The sequence below is a fragment of the Acomys russatus genome, chromosome 1, assembly GCF_903995435.1.
Source record: "Acomys russatus chromosome 1, mAcoRus1.1, whole genome shotgun sequence".
Taxonomy (NCBI): domain Eukaryota; kingdom Metazoa; phylum Chordata; class Mammalia; order Rodentia; family Muridae; genus Acomys; species Acomys russatus.
The window spans coordinates 88,078,679-88,100,181 of NC_067137.1; positions in this window are offsets into that span (position 1 = coordinate 88,078,679).

The window sequence follows — 21,503 nt, forward strand, 5'->3', positions numbered from 1 at the left end:
CCGCTGGCATCATATAACGTATACGGGCTGTGTATTTCCCTGACAGTGGCCCGGAAACATTGTAATTTTGTGTCATATCTGGAAATCCTGAGATTTATTTGTCATCAGTTCTTTTTCTACAGAAAGCTTGATGCAGTACCTTGCCTAAGGCAGCCTTCCGCACATAACTGATGAGGTTCTTATGAAGTGTGTTTCTGTCTTGCAGCTCTTCCTGAATGGAAGTTCTAGCCATTTGAATCCCCAAAGGGGAAGATGGGAAAGAGAAAAGAGCCAAAATTAAATCAGTATGAATGCCTGATTATAAGATGCTTAGGGGAAAAGGGAGAAAAATACTTTTAAATCTATTGAGGGCCACTGAGATAGCTCAGTAGGTAAAGGTGCTTGCTGCCAAGCCTAGGAACCCACTATCAGCCCCCTGCATATATGGTAGGAGGAGGAGGAGAAAGCCTACTCACATAAGCTGGCCTTTGATGTCCACATATGTCAGTGTGCACATGGCAAGTGCGTGTGCACGCGCACACACACACACACACACACGTGTACACTATATAAATGTAATTTTAAATTAAAATGTAATAACATTTAAATTTATAAAATATTTCTATACATAATAAAGTAAATAGCAACCTATTAAAATTGTTGTCAAAAATAAGATTTAGGTATCTGTGGAGAGTCTACAATATGCCCCTCTAACACTGTAAACTGTTGTAACCACATATTATGCCAATACCTTTATCTTCAAAAAAGAACTTTCTAGACACTAACCTATGTAGCACTACATCTCCCTATGTAGTACTATGGAAAACATGACACTCATTTTGCAAATGAGAAAACTGAAGCTCCCGTATAGTTTTCTAATTACTATGGCAACCCATTGCAGTAGGAGCCCGAGAAGACAGGGCCTCACATATTGGCCAGTCAGCAAGCAGAGAAGGGATCAGTAGCAGAGTTGGGCTATAACTTTGAAAGGCCACTCCTATTATCTACGTCTTCCATCTATACCTCATATCCTAAAGGTTTTCACCCTTCCAAGACCTGCCAACAGCTGGGAACCAAGAGATGAAAGACGTGAGCTGGTGTGCATGGGGGCAGGCAGGGGGTGTCAACGGCACTGAATTCTACATCTTAAAAAGTTAAATTGGTAAATCTTTATTTTATATATTTTTACCAAAATAAAAACATACCAAAAATGTTTTCTCAAGTATTTGAAGTTAATGGCGAAGGTAGTAATAGATTCATATTATATTAACTATATTATATTGCATTGTATTGTTATATAGAATTTACCAGGTAAAATATGAAACAGATCTCCTGTGCCTTTGAGCCACCTTCCTTTCCTTCACGGGTTTCTTGTCAAGCGGTCAAGCATTCCAAAACCATAGTTGGAGATCTCTGTGTTCTCTACTTCAAGTACTGCGCACACGTGTGGGTGAGGTGAGCGGTGTTGGCAGAGTGCCTCTTCAGTTTGAACTCCCGGTGTATAAACACTCTGTGTACTCAGCAACTCGGAGCATCCAGAATATAAGACATTTCAAAACTCACGGCACCAAAATGGCACCTTCAAATGGGAATAAAGCAGGAAGCATCTTCAGGCACCATTCTATAAAGCTTCCCAAACCACAGTCCATTCAAGGAATGGTTCTGCATTAGATTGTGATTGAGGTGTTCTTTTCACATATAGCTCCCCATCTTTCCTAGTGCATTTGTTGGAGATTACATTTTCCAACTGCGCTGCCTTGGAAGCCATCAAGGATTGGTTGACTGTGTGTATAAAGGTCTTAGACCCTCTGTTCTGCTCTGTTCACCTATGTCTACATCGTCTCCAAATCATATCATCTTGACACTTTTAGCTACGTTTATAGTAAGTTAAAATTAGCTGTTCCACACCCTCTGCCATTGTTCTTATCTGCAAGTGTTTTGTTTTGCGGATTGTTAATGTTTGTACACGATCTATAAAATTAGCTTCTTAGATTACATCAAGATTCTGTTGGGATTTTGATATCTTAAAAATGCTATCTTATTAATGATTATAATTCATTTCTTCTTATTCAGGTTTTCGTTGCTTTTCAGGAAAAGTGTTTTGTAGCTTTCAGTATGCATATCCAGTATGTATTTTGCTAAATATATTACTAAAATTTGCATAGTTTTTGTTGCTGTTACAACTATAATAGTATTTTTTTATTTAAATTTAAAACTTTATTTCAAGAATGCTCAATTATATTTTAGAAATTTTAATTGCATTTGTATGTGTCTGCGTGTAAAGCAGCACACATGTGGAGGTCAGAGGACAATTTGGTGGCATCAGTTCTCTTCTTCCATGTGGGTTCTGGGGTCAAACTAAGGTCAGGCTTGGTACCCATTGAGCCATCTTGCTGGACCCTACACGTTTATTTTAATTTATCTATCTTTATAGTCCAAATAGGATGCTTATAAAAAGAATAGAGTTGAAACTACTTAACCCAGTCTGGCATCCTTTTCCTTTTAGTTGTATTTTCTAAATAATTTATATTTAATGGAAACGTTGCCTTCATATATAGCCACTTGCTATCTTCTCTATTCAATTGATTTTTAAATTCTGACACAACGTCTTTTTTTTTTTTTTTTTTTTTTTAATGTGCATAAAGTCAGGCTTGTGCCATCACACTCAGCTTGGGGCTTTTTTTCACTTACTTCCTTCACTTCCTCATTTTTATGCCATTTGTCACTTCTCAGTCATCTCTAAATGAGAATTTAATGTCTTTGTCAAGTAATCCCATCATCTCCATTGTTTCTGGATTTCCATAGACTTTTGACTACAGGTCATATTTTTATGTTTTTTGGGATGGTTGGTGACTTCGCTGGGTGTAGAACATTTAAATTTTTCTGTTGTAGAGTACTAGATTTATCATATGCCTTCAGTTATTGTTAAGTTTTGTTCCAGGAGATAGTTGTTACTGGAATCAATTTAGTCACTTGCAGTTTTGTTTTTGGGCTTTACTATTATGAATTTCAAGAAATCTTTAACCTGGGGTTAATTTTGCACCATTATGAAGGTGTTACCTTCCTGAGGATTCTTGTTCAGGGCTTTGATGTTAGATGCCCTACTCTTTGGACTGTTCCCAGGCCTGCTCAGTCTGGGCATGTCTTTCCAGGGTGTTTTTTCATATCTTCCCTTGCATGAACAGATAATTAGATGCCTACTCAGCTATAGATTCAAATGATCTCTCTGTAGCAAACTAAAGATATTCATAGTCTCCTTCCTTCCCTTTTTCTCTCTTCCCTGTTCATGTATTTTTTACACTGAAAATCCTAGGATCCTTGGCCTTCCTAAAGCCCCTGACAGTTACATCTTTTCATCTCGGCATAGTGTTAGTCTTACATTGGACTCCTGTTCCCTTCATTTTTGCCTCCCTAGAGAACAATGTCTTAACCATTATAGGGATTTTTATCTGCTTTCCCCTTCTCAAGGATCATGGCCCTATGTGACTTGTTGTTCAATGCCCCAAGCTTGCTATTTCCTTCATGTTTAGTTTTTATAGTGTTTGAGAGAGATTAGTAAATGTGTCCTTGCTGCTTCTCTGTGGCTGGATGCTCCCTACAGGGCTCCTTTTAGTACAAGACATTGTTAAGACAGGTAAAGGGGCTAACTTAAGATGGCAAAAGTGACTGGGAGGGGTTTCAGAGAAATGGACGTCAGTAAAGGACCTGAGTTCAAGTGTCAGAACCCATGTGGTGCATCCTGTATCCTCAGCACTGGGGAAGGCCATGTTGGGTAAAGACATTGCCTCAGACATAAAGGTGGAAAGCACATGAGTAACAGCACTCAAAGATGTCTTCTTCTTCCCTCTCACACATGTGCACATGTATATGCTGCACAGGTGCACTGGTATACACATACACATGTGAAGAAAATGGTATGTAAACCATGGAATATTATTTACTCTTTAAAAAGGAAATCTTGCCACTTGAAACAACATGAATGAACCTGGAGGACATTATACTAATGAAATAGTCCAGATTTAAAAGAACAAATATTATATGATATGACTTACATGGAGAGTCTAAAAGAGCTGAATTTACCAAAACAAAACAAAGCCAGGTGTGGTGTGCACACCTTTAATCCCAGCCCTCAAGAGGCAGAGGCAGGTGGATCTCTGTGACTTCAAGGCCAACCTGGTCTATCAAGTGAGTCCAGACCAGCCAAGGTTACACAGAAAAACTCTTCTAAAAAAAAGAAAAAAGAAAAGATAAAGATAAAAGAGTTGAACTCAGAGGAGCAGAAAGTGAATAGAAAAGGGGAGAAGGAAGTGATGAGAAGCTATGAGTGAAAGGGCTCTAGGGGTCAGTAAGTGAGATGAGCAAGTCCTGGGGATCTGTAGTTTAACATGGTGCTCTGACGTAGCAGACTGCCTACAGCTAACAGTACTGTACTGGATATTAAAATTCAGCTACAAGGGTAATGCCGAGTGTTCTCTGCACTAAATAACAGTGATAGTAATAATAGCAACAACAAATGAAGAGGGCAGAAGGAACATGTTGATGGCGATGCTTTTGTTTACATCACAGATTGCAGTGATGGGTTCACGGATGTGCACTGAGCTCTAAACCCATCGAGTTGTATAGACTAAATATATACTTTTATATGCAAATTCAAAGTTACATAATGATCACACATAATAGTGTTCTAAAAGGATTGAGGCATGTTTTAAAGTCAAGTGTTTCATTGTCCAACTGAGACCTAGTGTTTGACCATAGGCAACAATTAAGTGGGCAGATGCTAGAATAAGGCTGCTCCGATCCCACTCCTACATTTTACAAGCTGTGTAAGCCTGGTCCATGTTCCCACCCCTTCTTCTCTTCTGCTTTCTTATCTATAAACTGAGACTTATGGCATTGTATAAGATTGTGATGAGCACTGAACAACTGACAGTGCAAAGAAAGATTATCTATCATCTATTGCTGAGTAACCAAGCTTAAAACAGAATATTCCAAAAGTTAGGGGCATTAAAAGGAGAAGAACCGTTTTTTTTTTTTTTCTCAGCTTGCAATTCGGTAGGTCACATTTTGGCCCAGCTGTTCTGGAAAGCTCTTACCCTAATCTCAAGTGCGGCTTACTCACATACTTGCAGCCAGTGACTGATCAGCTAGCTCATCCTCCTTCTGGAGTTCACCTCACTGTGGAGCTGCTCTGAAGGTGGGAGTAGGTGGACTGTGTGCCCTTCACAGCTCCCTCCACGGTAGCCTAGGCTCATCCACGTGAGTGCTGAAGGCTTTAGGAGCAGCAGCCTAGCAGCTGGCCCACTCAGGCACCTTTGAGTCTGCCTGTCTGTCTCACAGTTGCTATTTTCCCAGCATGATTCATATGACCTAGCCCAGAGTAAGTGAGAGAGGGACCCAACAGCGGTATAGGTACTGAGGCGGCGGGGGGGGGGGGGGTTGTGGGGGGGGGGAATTTAGATGTGCTTCAAGTCAGCCCAGGCACTGAGCAAGACTGTTAATAGTTAATGCCTGGGCTATTGTGGCATGTCACAAGTATAACAAGCATTTATTTTTCTATTTTTAAGCAGAGGGCAATTATAAGAACCATGCATATGGGGTATTAACTATTGACTCCTTCTCATCGGTGCTCTGTTACAGCTCAAAACATAGATCTTCGCCTTGGTCCAGTTGATCTTTTTCACTCTGCTTCTGTGTACTTTTTAAAATTTCAGGGGCCATCTCTTGCCTCCAGTTCCACAATCACATTCTGCTGCAAAATTTCCTCTCTCTGCACTCTTCAGTGGGAACACTTGTATAAATCACCCAGAGTGTTGGCAAGAAAAGAGCTACTTCTGGGCTGAGAGCTTTTTGGAAAAAAAAATAAAAAAATAAAAAATAAATAAATAAGCCACCCTTCCCTGCTACCCAGAAGTCATTTACATAGGTTAATTTCTGGGGGTTAAAAATCCATGGCACCCCCTTTTGCTGAGGCAGCTGTGGGAGAGTCCTTTCTGCAGCAGTGCACAGGGATTACTGCTTAAGCATTTTATGCACACGTATATGCAGGCACTCTTGGCAAGAGAAATGCTATTTATTGCTCCTGTCTGAATAGCCCTCCCTCTGTAGATGTGTTACTCTTCTGACACCGAACGTCACATTTATTATCCCAGTAAAGTATTGCTTGAATCTCCCTGGATCAAGCACTCATCTGCAAATCATTGCTCAATCATTCCCAGGCCCTCCATCCCCAAACTTGATTCAATCACAGATGGAGTGTGCACATCGCACACGTCTTCACTGAACCTCAATAACCTACAAGTCACCTACTTCAAGTGTGGCAGATGATTCATTGAGATATTAATTTTACTTTGTTCTTGCTGCTGTAGGTGAATATAAGAAAGGGAAGGGAAGGGACATTTTCCTCCCCCTCATCTCTCTTCCAAGAGGAATAAGCAAGTCCCTAGGATCAGTCTCCCCTGTGGAAAAGCATTGCAGCAGCTTGGCTCTTTTTCAGAGGAGACCCCGAAGGCAATACCCCTTCCGCTTTACCATTCTCAATCTTTATTTGGTAATGAACTGGTACTTGGAAAGCAAGGGGTTCGTGGCCTGAACTCTGAAGAAAAGGAGAGAGAACTGAACAATGGGAGGGGTTGGGAGGGCTGTGATTCAGACGGGACCAACTTGAATCCTACTCCCACACAGGAGCCCAGGGGTGTTAAGACCCTTCAAGTGGAGTAGTAATATAGAACCAACAGCTCTCATTGCCTTACAGCTACGGCTAAATCTGATGCATTAAATGATTCATATTTAAACAGGACCAAGGAGGCTTAGAAAAATGAACATTTTTAGCAACAAGACCCAAGGCCCATTCTCCAAGCTTTGACATTTTCCAAACCCTGGTAGAAGGCCAGTTTCATACTGGCTCACTTGTCCCATAAGCCTACAATTAGGATTCCTTTTAGCCATAACATGACCACGCCAGACACCCCCTCCTAAAAAAGAGACATGTAATATTTTTCTTAATCCTAGCCAAAGTACAAAATTATACCAATATACTTATAAAAGCAAAATTATCAAGTTTTGGGGAGTTTATCATCTAAATTATTTCCCATTCTTAATTTTTTTGGTTCAAGCTAGTCATCAAATGGTAGTGGAAAACAAAGACGTACAGTGTAGCCAAAAGTTGGTGGGAATCTAAGATGTCAAGGCTGACGGCTCTCGACTCAGAAAACAGTAGCTAGCTAACTGGCACGAGTGCTGTGAGAACTGCTCGCAGGTGTGAGAAAGAGGATTGGAATCCTACTATGGCCCAAACACAACTACACAGAAATGCTGCCCTGACTTAACATTAAAAAAATTCTCTAACAGTCGTAGCTGGCTCTATCTTCTAGTCCAAAGGCAATTTCATCCCAAACTTTTACCATTACAGAATTCTTCTCTCCCCCCTTGAACCTGAAAATCCAGCTGTGTTCTCTCGTCTCTGACATCAGCGTTACTGGCTTTGATACAGCCAACCATCTGGTTGATGAACCATGAAACAGAATGGAATCCAGCAGACTGTCCCTCACTGTTTCCACGGGAGCATTGCAAAACCTATTGGTGCCAACATGGATGGTTGGCTGTAACACAGGCTTAGGAGAAATTAGAATGTCAAGGGACCTTGGGGCATAATTTTTGGTGACCGTCGCAGGTGTCTTCTGGTGGAGGCTGAGGTGGCTCTTCAAGGGCTATACCATTAACTTTCGAGGCCACTTTTAATCACATCATCTCTCCTAGAAGTTCACCAGTTGACAGAAAATAAATGAGTAGAAATGGTAGAGTTTGAGACTAGGAAGCATTTCTTGGCTAGTTTCTTGTACTATGTTCATTTGCTGTTTGGATTTGTACTTCTTCTTAAGCTTCTTTTCTACATTTTTCCTACTCCTTTTCAACACCATGTCTGTAAGCAGAAATATGTCCTACCCATCATCATTAACCATTTTCTTTGCCTGCCACCCCCGGCCTCACTCCCCCAGCTTTTCTGTCATTTCTGACTTTGGAATCACAAAGAGAAGAGAGAAACAACAACATCAACAGAGAAGAGAAGGAGGATGTGTGAGAAGGGTCAGCCTGCTGGGGAGAAGAGATTTTGCAACCGGGAAATCTGAATTTCATTTTTGTTCTGCTAAAGCTAAATGAGTGATCTTTGTGTGCTATCACTTAAACTCCACGCCTCAGAACCATCCCCCCCCCAAGCTACAAAATAAAAAAAATAATGGTAAAACCCTATGGGGATAGCACCTGAAGACAGTGTTTATTTAAGGAAATTTTAGCAAAGGATTTTGAACTTTAGACCACAGCAGAAATGGAGATTAAAATAAAAGTGAGGACGGTCTTTGTTTGGCTTAGTGACTTCGTTGCAGAAGTGAATTCTCTAAATAGGCTTCCCTGGCAGAATAAGAGGATCAGTCTCTCCCCTCCCTCTCTCCTTCTCTTTCTTCTTCCTGTCTCTCTAGCTCCCCTTCCCTCTTTTTCTCCCCCTTTTCCCCTATCTTTTCCACTCCCCAGTTCCCTCTCTCCTTCCTCCCTCCCTTAAACCTAGCATAGAAATTTAGAACTTAAGAAAATCAGGTCTCCTTACTCAACTTTCCCATTTCTCTGTCTACGTTTCCTGGACTGCCCAGTTGCTCTTCTCTTTGAAACCGAAGTATGTACAGACGCATGCACAGCTTTGCTCAGTGTGATGTGCAAACCTCACTTTGCATTCAGGGCACATGCGCTCCTCCTCCTGTAGTATTTGCTGATATACTTTGCACTCCAGCTGCTGCAATATTTAAATCAGCGATTCAGTACACAGACCACACGATGTGCCACTACACTCCAACAAGCAAGGTCTGTCTCTCCATGGGGACAGAGGATCTAAGCATCTGTCATTCTCCTCCCGTTGCTTATAATTAACCACACACCCCTTTACACACATAAATATTTATGTGCAAAAATAAAACTCCCTGGTGCTTTAAGCCAATCTCTCTTCTCCTCAGTGAGCTTTGAAAGTTTCCAAAATAATTTTTTTCACCTAATTCAAACTCAGTTTTGTGCAAGGAACTTGTAAGAGGCAATTATATTCTAAGAAACTAATTTAAAGTCTCAAATTTAGAAGTATGATGTATGCATATTTTTAGAGTGAAAACCTATGAGGGAGACATCCTTGAATACTTCATTGTTTTATCTCATGTGTCCAGGGGAGACTCTGATGCATAGTATGAGTTGGACAAATAGTTTTTAAATGTTAAATGACTGAGGTACAAATCCCCCAACTACAAAACAGGATTCTGTTCATAATGAAACATTTAAGCCGGGCATGGTGGCACATGCCTTTAGTCCCAGCATTCAGGAGGCAGAGGCAAGTGGACCTTTGAGTTTGAGGCTACAGACCGAGGTCCAAATTAGCCAGGGATACACAATGAAACCCTTTCTCAAAAAAAGTGGACAGGGGGACAGGGGTCGGTATTGGGGAGAATGGGGAAAAAAAAAGAAATAAACAAAAGAAAAAAAATGTTAAGACTCCCTGCCCCATCCCCATGCCCATGTGTATATGTATGTACGTACATGAGTGAAAATCAGTTTTAGGTCTTTGTGTATAGACTGGGCAAAAACAGCTAGAATTTCTAGACAAGACAAGCACCATAGAACATGGAAATACTTAGATATTATTGAGAATAAGAGAATCAGGAATAACCTTGTGACATAATTATTACTCATTAGTCACTCAAAAATAATCAATGTTCATTGTCTCCAAATATTGCCATCTTAAGGTGCTAAAGCAATTATTTAAAGATAAATAATTGGTCTTACTCTCAACGAACTCTTGGCTTATTTGCTATTTTCAAAAGATGGTCTTTTCTGTATTTGGGGATTTATTGTCAGCTTCCTTGCCACTAGAAACCAGAATGCCAGTGAGCTTTCCAAAACTGACTCACTAAGGACCATGAAGGGAATCCATATTTTCAATTGAATAGCCAGACAGTGCTATGAGCACTAACATTGGAGCCACAAGTGTAGTGCTTCAGGAATTACACTGTCTTTGCCATCAGGCAGATGACATTTGCTTTGTCACGCCCATACCTCCTTTAGTGAATGGCGATGTGCAATAATATCCCAACATCATGGTGATTTTAAAATCATAGGTCTGTATCTATTGATTGGAGCCTACATAAGAATCCTCTTTGAATCAAACCCTTACGGCTAGTGATTTGATATGAAGAATTAAAAAATAGAATGAAGACTTTCCAAAATAGTCCTAAGCTATATCCTTGTACATTCTCTAAGTTTCTAAACTTCTGAAGTTGGTTTTTTTGTTTGTTTTTGTTTTGAAAATTGCCTCAGGCCTCATCAGTTTCAAATATTCCAGTGTCTCCATTAACCTGTGCTGCTCAGCACAAACTCCAAACTGACTGACACCTGCACACCTTCTTGCAAAGACTAATTAGGCCCTCAGTGCCCAAGATGTAGTCAGAACCTAATACCATCTGGCTCAGGACAGCGCTGCCTAAGTTCGGAGTGTTTAGGTCTAATCATGCATTTGTGTAGTTTGATGCAATCTTCTACAGACTACTGACATCGCCTGCCTTTAAATGGCATTGTTGAGCCCCATGGACTATAAAAGATCAGTCTCTCAGTTCTCCTTTCCCACTTGGATATCTCCTTGGACCTGGTTTCACCAGGAAGTGCCTTTGGCATCTTTGATTTCTCTTATGGCTGGCTTGCTTCTACACTTTATATTTACACATTTTTTTCAACTCTGAGATTTCTCCCTGCTTACGAATCTTTTTGTGCAATACAGCTCCTGACACTTACAACAATTCTCTCCATTTTAACACTCTTGTCAACCCTCCTCCGATTCCTTATCAATTCTCCTTAAAAATTATTTGCAAAAGCTTAATATTTAATCAGTTTTCTTGTTCCTGAGAGGGCCGGACATAAAAGACCCATGGCAGAAGTCATGTACAGGCCCTGGCCAACACCAGCAATCCTAGTTGGAGTCATGTAACAGGCTGCTCCTGGTCCCCTAAAGACCACATGCAGGAAAAATCTGAGCCAGTCAGCCGCTAATAGAACCATATATGGCCTAATGTCTCTGAACTGTAACTTGGGTGACCAGCCCTTCGGCCCCAGCCTATCAGTTTATGCCCCCAATCAAATCAGAAGATAGTACACCCTCTTAGAAGTCCTCTAGTTCCCTATAAAAAGGCCGGCGCACCTTTGACTGTGGTCGTCATCATTTTGTATGGATGGTGACCTCTACATGCAGGCTGTTTTTGCATAATGTATGTTCTTTGTTTTTACATGCATTTTGACTCTGGGGTCTTCCTGCAGTCGTATTCAGGCCCTCATAGTTCCACATTTTATAACTGTGTTGCTATCATTTAACTAACTAAGGAGTTATCACACATTGAGAGTTTGGTCACATAGTAATGTTGGTCATTATTCACACACTCTATTATGCTTTCGTTCTCTGTGGGAAAAGAATATTAATTTTAGTGCCAGACCAAAAAAGTAAATATTTTGGGAACTGCAAACATTGGCCACTGAGACTGATGCAAATACCCTCTTTAACATCTGGGAAATTTTTAAAAAACAGATTAATGATGACAGAGGAAAATGCCATTTAATGTCTTAATGTTAAACTGTGCATATTTGCTGTTCATCAAAACAATTTTTTCAACTCAAAGTGATGGTACTTAATGTTCTGTTAATTATGCAAGGAGCTAATCAATTTGTCCCCTAAATGGATGTTCAACTGATTAAGGAAAGCTAATCATCAATTATGAAATCCATAAGGCACAGATGAGTCAGGTTTAAGATGTTTCTTTGCTAACTTGGGGCCAATAATTCTGTCTCCTTGAATTACCTTTTATTTCAGTTGGGAGAAGTTATTTTCTTTCCTTAAATACGCATTACACTCTTACCTATGAAAATTAAAGCCTAGTTTAACTTAAGAGTTTAGGAATCAAACCAAGGATGATGCTAAAATGGCTTCAATTTCTTATTTAATCTCTACGGGACAATAACTAGGCAAGAGAGTTATGACTTGACATTAAGGATAGGTTGCCGAGAGCCAGCAACATTGCTTGGAAGATAGGAGCTCTTGCCACCAAGCTTGGCAGCCTTAGTTCAATCCCCAGAATCCACTTGGTGGAAGGAGAAAACCAACTCTCACTAGTTGCCCTCTGATTTTCATAAGAGCTGGTGGCCCTCACAGGAAGGAGAGCAGGCTACCAAGAAGAGACTTGATACCCTATGAGCATATACAGGGGGAGGAGGTCCCTCCCAGTCCCAGTCATAAGGGAAGGGAGTAGGGGATAAACAGGAGGGAGGGATGGGAGGATACAAGGGATGGGATAACTATTGAGATATAAAATGAATGAATTAATAAAAAATGATATTTCTTTTAAAAAAGAAAAGTATACTTCCAACTTTCATTATAGACATCTTGTTAAAAATAAATATATTATATGGTCCATATACTATAAATTTTAATTAAGAATAAATATTGAATTTTATCTATAACTTTTATTTTGCTATTAATTAACATTTTAATTAACTGCTTTTGATACATTTCTTCTTTAATAAAAATACTGATATTGAAAAAAAAGGGCTAACACACACACACACACACACACACACACACACGAGAAATAAATGTAAAAAATAAGTTGCCATGAATTAAACAGGCAGTTTAGACATGTAATTCCCCTTAACACTATGCAGAGGACATAGACATGTTAATGCATCAGCAGGCTAAAAATACTTGGAGCTTCAGGTATAGTTCAGTGGAAAAGCACATGCTTAACATGTGTAAAGGGCTGGGTTTGATCCTTGCTATCATAATGGGAAACCAGAGCTAACGAAAAGATCATTTTCATCTGACAGTATTCACCCATTCAAGAAGCATCCATCTATTTTATGGCATTTACTATGCTAGACACCAAAACTGTAGAGACACATAACGGACACATGAGTTCTGGACATTTGAAAATGTTCTATGAAATAAAATGCAGCCACCTAGATGAGTAATAAGATATATAATTGCATTTTTTTAAGCATGTAAGAGTCAACTAAAAATCAAGCAAAACAAAATAAGCATTTGGCATTTGGGTGAATGACGAAGGAAGATAAAGGAGTTCAAAGACAGCCTCAGCTATACAGAAAGACCTTGTCAGAACCCGAAGGGACAGCGGTCGGGAGAGAGGGGTGGACTTACCTATCAGAGATTAGGTAAGGAGGAGGGAAGCTATGTTTGTCAGGGGGAAAATATACTCGATGACTACATTCAATGGTCTGGCAGTCAGGATGCTGGGTTTTTAAATTCCGTTTGTGTCTATAGCTAATCCCTGCTTGACCTTGAGAGTACTTTAATCCTTTCTTTGTATTTCATCTTCTCTATCTGCAAAAGATCAGTGATTTTTTTTTTCTGCCATAAATGATAGGTCAGTTTGAAATCATTTGCAGGATAATCAGAGCAACCCTAAGGGCTTCTTTACTTAGAATCTACATGCAAAACACATTAGTCAATCACTTAGTCAATAAGTACTTATTGATTATCTACTGAGTGCTCCCCAGAGTGCAAGGCCCTGTTGGAGGCAAATAGAAGAGGAAACAAAGTGATCACTTTCTTCAATTAGCTGCCACTTAAAAAAAAAAAAATCAGTATTCAGAAAGAAGGAATGGATGGGTGAGTGGATGGATATTCATTGGGCAAATACTATACACCAGGCACAGGTTTTATTGGTTGTCAGGAACTTTCATATGTTATGTACACTATTTAATAGTGAACAAGTGTATATCATCAAAAGTTGGACTTCAGTCTTTTAAAGGCTGCTTTAGATTAGAGCCGAGATATATTAATTCTGCTACATTCAAGTTAGAGGGCTTGGCCTGGGTTGAGCTACTGTGGAGCAGGTACAGCTGAAGATGTAGCAGCACACTATGGAAGAAAGGAATGACACCTAACGAAGACAATGAGCATAACAAGTGCTCACAGTGTGTTCGTGGGCAGATGCTCTTCCTGGACCAGATGCCTCCTAGACAGATGGTGGGAGGCTAGTGGCGGACTTCAGAAGTCCAGTAGAAACCAGTTTAAGGAAAAGTATGTAAGAGGATGGAAAATAATTTGAAATAGGGAGAGTTTGAAATACCCAGAGTAGGAAACCGTTTTGATAAAGAAGGTTTAAAGGATAAAGGTTCTAGTCATGGCAAAATGACTAGATTTCAGGGGCCAGAAACTGGACCATCAGCACATTGACTCTTCTGCTGTAATGCTTCCAATGTCTGCAGCATCCACATTACTGCGATTGCTATTCTCATTTGTAGAATAATACCGCAGTAGAGGTTTTGAGATCTTGTCTTTGATTTATCGGACTTATGGTGGCATATGGGTTTTTCAATATAAACAGATGATCCTATTTGTCCACAAAAAGATATGTTTGGAAAAGCAGAGCTGTTGTTTATTTGCCCAGCCTTTGTTTCCTCACCATCTTCCTACCTGTGTTTTGGTTCAAGGTTGAGTTAAAACCGAGTCAGCAAATACCATTAATCCTTCTCCTTCCTTCAGTTTCCAGGCAGTGAGTGCCCGGCAGAGAGGAAACAGGGCCAGGAGTCCTGTGGGTACTTACAGCTCTTCCCCAGGATAAGCTCAAGGTCAAAGACAGAAAGAATCAAGATGAGAGCTGCGGAAGCCACTTGCCACTCTAGGCATCTGCTAAAGAAAGTTAGGAGAAAGCAAGGGATGGGCTGGAGTGGTTGCTCAGAGGTTAAGAGCACAGACTACTTCTCCAGAGGTCCTGAGTTCAACTCCCAGCAACCATATGGTGGCTCACAACCATCTATAATGTGATCTGATGCCCTCTTCTGGCCTGCGGGTAGGGAGCTGTATACATATCAATCAGTAAATAAATAAAAGAGAGAGAGAGAGAGAGAGAGAGAGAGAGAGAGAGAGAGAGAGAGAGAGAGAAAGCAAGGGAGAAGTAAAATAGGAGGAAACAAGGCAGAGCTAAAGTGAGATCTCTGAAGCTGCAGGCTCTGTTCAGAACTCAACCCACTGTCAAATCTAGGGGGAAGGATGTAGGGTCACATCAAGACATGGGCTCGGCTTTACAGCGGCCTCTAGAATACAAGAAGACTTTCATCACACCCACAGTAGAAACACCTATCTTCTCTGCTTCCTCCTCCATGTCCAACTCTCCTAATGCCTCTATCTAACTCCCCTCTTTCCCAGAACTAGGGCCCATTCAATATGCAAAGGAGAGAAGGAAGTTCTTCACAGTCCCCTAGTTAAGGGAGAGAAACATACAAAGTCAGAGAATATATAGTGTCCCTGAATATTGACTGTGCTGGAGCAGATACACTTTCTGGAAATGGACTGCACAGAAGAATTCCCAGCCAGGATGTTTCTTTCGTTATCACCCTTGCTCATGGCCAAGGACTCCCTTCTTCCTTACATTGGTGGATCAAAACATAATCTCCTAAGAACTGAGAATCATTGTGGCACAACCCTCACATTTCTTTCTTGACTGTCACCAGAAACTCGGTGTTTGGGGAGCCTTTCCAAGGCAGCAGTAGCTTTATCAATCAAGAATGGGCTTCTGGCCATTGCACACAACACAGCAAGGGTGAGAGGTGCTACTGTATTAGAGAGGTAGAGGAGAGGATCATTGAGGGTCTGAACCAAGCTTTCTAAATCATTTCAATGTTCTGCTTTCTTGATTTCCAAAACTCGCCCCTCCCCCTCACACCTCTATTATATTTTTATAGTAAAGAATTCCTACTCCAGTTTCTTGTATCTTTCTCTATTTCAACCACATAGAAATATTAGTAATATTACTAAGACCATAAATACTTTTATTTGGAAACATTGTAGTAATGCAACAGGGTAGGGAACAACTCACTTCAGACCAAATTATGAATATTGCATTTTGGCAGTATCCTAACTACACTCTGTCGTTGATTTTATAACAAGAAATGGGTAGTTCTTAACTAAGTAGTCTTTAAATTCACCCACTTAGAACTAATATTTTAAAAAAGAAAAAAGAAAGAACGAAAAAGAAAAAGAAAGCCTGGCGTGGTAGCACACACCTTTAATCCCTTTACTCAGGAGGCAGAGGCAGGTGGATCTCCAAGTTCGAGGCCAGCCTGGTCTTACAGAGTGAGTTCCAGGATAGCCAGGGCTACACAGAAAAACCTTGCCTCAAAAGACAAAAAACAGAACAAAACAACAACAACAAAAATAAACTGATCTTTGGATTACTTGTTAGTCCCTAATTTTTTGGTCAAGGTGATCGTGAACTGACAGATATCCATTAGGTAGCCAATAATAATTCCCTATTAGCTAGTCAACAAGCTTCCTTGTTTGAGTTTTTATACACACAGAGGAATTTTACAGAGAGGAATGGGGGCTAGAGAGATAGCTTAGTCAGTAAAGTACTTCCTACAATATGAAAACCCAAGTTAGTTCCCCAACGCGCTTGTAAAAAGCTCGGTATGGATCCCAGTGCCTGGTGTAGAATATGTTCCAATGATATTTTAGTCAGGGGGGACCCAGAGGCATCTCCCGCCAACTGCTCTTGGTTGCCCATTGGAATCACAAGATAAGATAAGATCTTATTGCTAAACATATCACATATCACCAGCTGAGCTGGTGACTTCCTCCCGAGGGCTAGTTGTCAGTGTTAGAAGGTGTTATGCACGCTTCTGGGGGAGAAAGTCATGAACATCTTTACCCAGCTATAAACTCCATGAGCTACAATACTGACCTGCCAGGCAAGATATTCCCTTGGGTACAATAGTAGTATAACTGTCTGTGGGTAGCCAACTGCTTTCTGACTAGGTTTAAAGCCTACTTCACAGAGGGGCAATTCACGCCTGGTACTGTAAACCTGGTGAGAAATCCATGGTGGGAAAACTCATAGGCCCTGGAGGGGAATCTGCGACCGTTGTTTTGCTAAACGGGTGTGGTGTCAATCTCCCTTCTAAATATTTATCTTTCTATTCATAGATTAGTGCTCCTCTTGATCTGGGTCACAGAAGCCTCTTTTGCAGTGGGCAGCCATTAATGCAGAGGCTCATATTTGCTCAAAGTGCTGAGACTATGTGACTCTTGTCTATACTCAGTCCTAGGTGGGACATCTATAGCTCCCCTTCCAAGCTTCAGGGACCATTGCAGAAAGAATAGAGGAGCCTGAAGATGTAAGGAGGTGCAGTGAGATGTTGCTTCCTGGACATAACAATGGCTTCTCTAATCAGGAACTACTGTCAGCTGCAGTAGCACCTGAACATAGAAGGTGGAGCATCCACCTTCCATGTTGGGTGGGAGGGGGTTCAGAAGCCCCTCCCTCCCTAAGGAGGTGCAGGCAGTTAACAGTAGCTGGAGGAGGAGGAGTTATGTTCTTCAGGGTGGTGGCCACTGCTAAGCCCTCCTGGATCGAGTTTGTGACACCCCCCCCCCCACTCCGTGCAAGCAATCCTAATTAAATGCAGTGGGCCACAGACGAAGAAAAGACAAGCAAAACTAGGAGGGACCCTTGTTGAAAAGAAGAGGTTGGAAGGGAAGAGGGTAAAAAGATAATAGAGAAGAATATGATCAAAGTGTAGTGTGTGTGTGTGTGTGTGTGTGTGTGTGTGTGTGTGTAAAATTGTGAAGTGAGTTTAAAACTCTCAAGACAGAAAGGAAGGAAGGAAGAAAGGAAGTTAGGAAGGAAGGGCCATTTGTATTTGGAGTAGCACACACTTGTAATCCCAGCACCAGGCTACTCACTGGCCAGCCAGGCTAGCATAACGAGTGAGCTCCTGACGAATGACAGTGGAAGCTGACCTCTGGCATCCAAAAATACATGATAATTAATTAATTAGAGAAATGAGACGGAGGAAAGAAACCAGGATCGATTTTTTTCATATGCTAAGTACAGTATCAGGCACTCACAAGTTTTGCTCCTAACCTCATAGTGATGATTTTTAAAACACAATAGGGAGCATACGGACAGAGATTTAATGGTTTTTAAATGTATCGGCTGTTTGTTCTGCATGTATGGCAAAGATATACTTCTATGATTTTTTTCCTAATGCAGTAAAATGGTATTTTACTAATTAAGTGCTCTCATTCCTTTTTAGCCCATTTTTTTAAATTAAAATTGCTTTTTTATTTCTTTTGCCTCAGAATGTTTCAGACACACGCTGCTACATCAGACACATTTAACACCCACATTAATCAAAGCACAGAGAAGTTATTACTAAAGATGTGAGATTGATAACACCATCTCTCTAGACATCCAAAGCAAATGCTACATTGCACAGAAGATAATATTCAACCTGCACCCCCCCCCCCAACTTGGTCTCTTCTTACCTCTCAACGCATCCTTACTGAAGTTTTTTATTTATAAGACAAAGAAGCCATCATTCAGGGCAAGAGAATCCTCTCCCTGAAAGCCATGTTTGCTTTAATGTAGCAGTGATGTCTATTTGCTGTTATAGAATTCATTCACATCAGTGTCTACCATTTTTCTTGAAAGCTTATTCATTCTTCATTCAAAGATATTCATTTGGCATCTATTAAACACAGGAAAACTCATGGTATTGAAGATACAGAGTTATTCTGAGATTTTTTTGTGTGTGTGTGGTTTTTCGAGACAGGGTTTCTCTGTGTAGCCTTGGCCGTCCTGGACTCACATTGTAGACCAGGCTGGCCTCGAACTCACAGCAATCCACCTGCCTCTGCCTCCCGAGTGCTGGGATTAAAGGCGTGCGCCATCATGCCCGGCTCTGAGATTATATTCTTTAGTAGCTCTATGGAGTGACTCTCTTTCAGTGATAGGGTTATTGTGTACCTACGCTGTTGGCTGTAGTAGCTACGAGCTATCATGGTAACTGAGTACTGAAAATATGGCTGTCAGAGTTGGAAACCTGTATTTTAATTTTTAAATTAGTTTAATTTTACATTTAAATAGCTACATGTAGTTAGCGCCTACCACCTGAACAATACAATATAGTTCCAGTGAACACATGACTATGTGATGTGTATGTATCTGTGTGTGCACACATGTGTGTGTTTTGAGGAATTAGTGATATAGTTTAAGTACATGAATGAATACGAAGAACCAGGTTGTAAAGGGAAAGCTAAAACACGGTTATGTGATAGACATCAGAAGTCTGCTTTAAGAAGTAAGGTGGTTGAGCAAAGAGTGGCTTAAGTCCCTGAGATCTGAATGACAAGAATTCATGCAAAAATGCAGTGACATGCCACTCAAGTAAAGGGAACAGCTATGGCCATACTTAATTAGTCTCTAAAGAGCCCTGAGTTGTGAGCAAACCTTATGTTCTAATACCAATGACAAGAGAAAGCAGGGTTACCAGGGCATGGGGAACAAAGGGAGGCAAATGCAATGAGATCAGCCACCTAAAACTAAGACAACAAAACACACACGTGCTGGCTTCACCCATGAATGTAGTCTTTTCTAGTCGTGGAACCTGGAGGTCTGAAGATAAAGTGTCAGTGAAGATAAAGTTCTTTACCCAGATGGTTGAGGTTCTTCAAGCTTCTAAACACTCTTGGAAGCATGATTCCTTGTCACATGGCTGACTTCATCTTCACATAGCCTGATTTTCTGTGCGCCCTCTGTGCGTCCTATCCCCCTTCCTTTCCCTGTGGTAATCCTTCTGAGGAATGACATGACAGTCCCTAAATGACGGCCTTTACCTGCCACTCACGGAGGCTGCTCAGGATGGTATTTGAGCTTTAAGTCTTCCTAGCATTTTTGAGCAAAGCCTTTATCTAGAGGACTTTTATGTACGCTCTGCTGTGGTTTTGTTCTTTGAGATTTGTTTGTTTGCTCTTGTTTTGAGATAGGGTCACATTGTAGCCCGGGCTGGTCTCAAAATCACTATGTAGCTGACGATGACCAGGACCTCCTGATCTTCCTATCCCCACCTCCCAAATGCTGGGCTTATAGGTGTGTACCATCATACCCAACATCATTCCCTCTTTTTATAAGGACATCTGTCATTTGATTTAGGATATATCTTAATCTAATATGCCTCATTAAAATTAAATTTGTAAAATCCTATTTCCAAATGAGGTTACATTTTGAGGTCCATGTAGAGAGGAAATTGAAACCCACATATAAGACTTTGACTAAGACCCAGATTGGCTTTCATTTCAGGTATCACAAGATGCTGTTGGTGGGTTGGAAATCAGAGAATGGTTGATATTGTTTATCCTTTAAACCATTCTGAACCGGTTTTAGTGGTGCATGCTTTTAATCCCAGCACTCAGGAGGCAGAAGCAGTCAGGCAGATCTCTATGAGAATGAGGCCAATTTGGTCTACAGAGTGAGTTCCCGATTTGCCAAGGCTACAAAGAAACTTTGTCTTGAAAAAACAAACCAATGAAGAAAGAAAGGAAGAAAGAAAGAAAGAAAGAAAGAAAGAAAGAAAGAAAGAAAGAAAGAAAGAAAAACCATCTGGATAAAAGGGAACCAAAATAATTTACTTTTTTGTTTTTGTTTTTGTTTTTGTTTTTGTTTTTGAGACAGAGCTTCTTTGTACAGACTTGGCTGTCCTGGACTCACTTTGTAGACCAGTCTGGCCTCGAACTCACAAAGATCTGTCTGCCTCTGCCTCCTGAGTGCTAAGACTCCAGGCACCCAGCTTCAAAATAGTAATAATACAAGAAACTGAGGTTCAGAAAAGCTATGAGATCATAGATTGCTTGTAAATGGCAGAGGAGGAAATTGGAACCTGGGTACTGTGGCTATAGACCCACGCATTTAATCATCATGCTGTAATGCTCATTAAAATTTAAAAGAAGAAGCTGAAGAGATGGCTCAGCTGTTATGAACACTTGCTGACCATACAGTGGATTCAGATTCAGTTCCCAGCAAACACATGGTGTCTCACAACTCTCTGCAAGTTCAGTTCTATGGGATCTGATGCCCTCTTCTGGCATCCACAGGCTCAAGGCATGTACATGGTGGGTGTACAGACATTCGGGAAAAACCTCCATACACATAAAAATAAAAACCATTTTTTAAAAAGCCAAGAGATTTGAAGGAGAAGGAAAAATAATAATGGCAAAAAATTTGTTCCATTTGATTTCTGTACTTGAATATAAGCACAACCTTTATTTTATATATTTGACAAATGCTTTCAATGTTAATGTGTATCTTCATGCATTTAAAGAAAGAAACAGGTTTTTAAAATGCATTATTATGAGGAATATGTTTACTTGGATACTGTCAGGTATTTATTTATGAAAATTTTTATAAGCTTTGAGAAAATTAAAACCTATCTAAAGTCAGGTGGTGGTGGTACATGCTTTTAATCCCAGCACTCAGGAGGCAGAGGCAGGCAGATTTCTGAAAAACAAAACAAAACAAAAAAATCCAATATTTTCCCTAGAAAATACAGTTACCACAAACTTCCCTATTGTGTCTGTGTATCTTTGATTGACTTTTGGGTTAATTAAGAAATAACACATCTAGACAGTGGTAATTTGATCAAGAATAATCATGTGAATG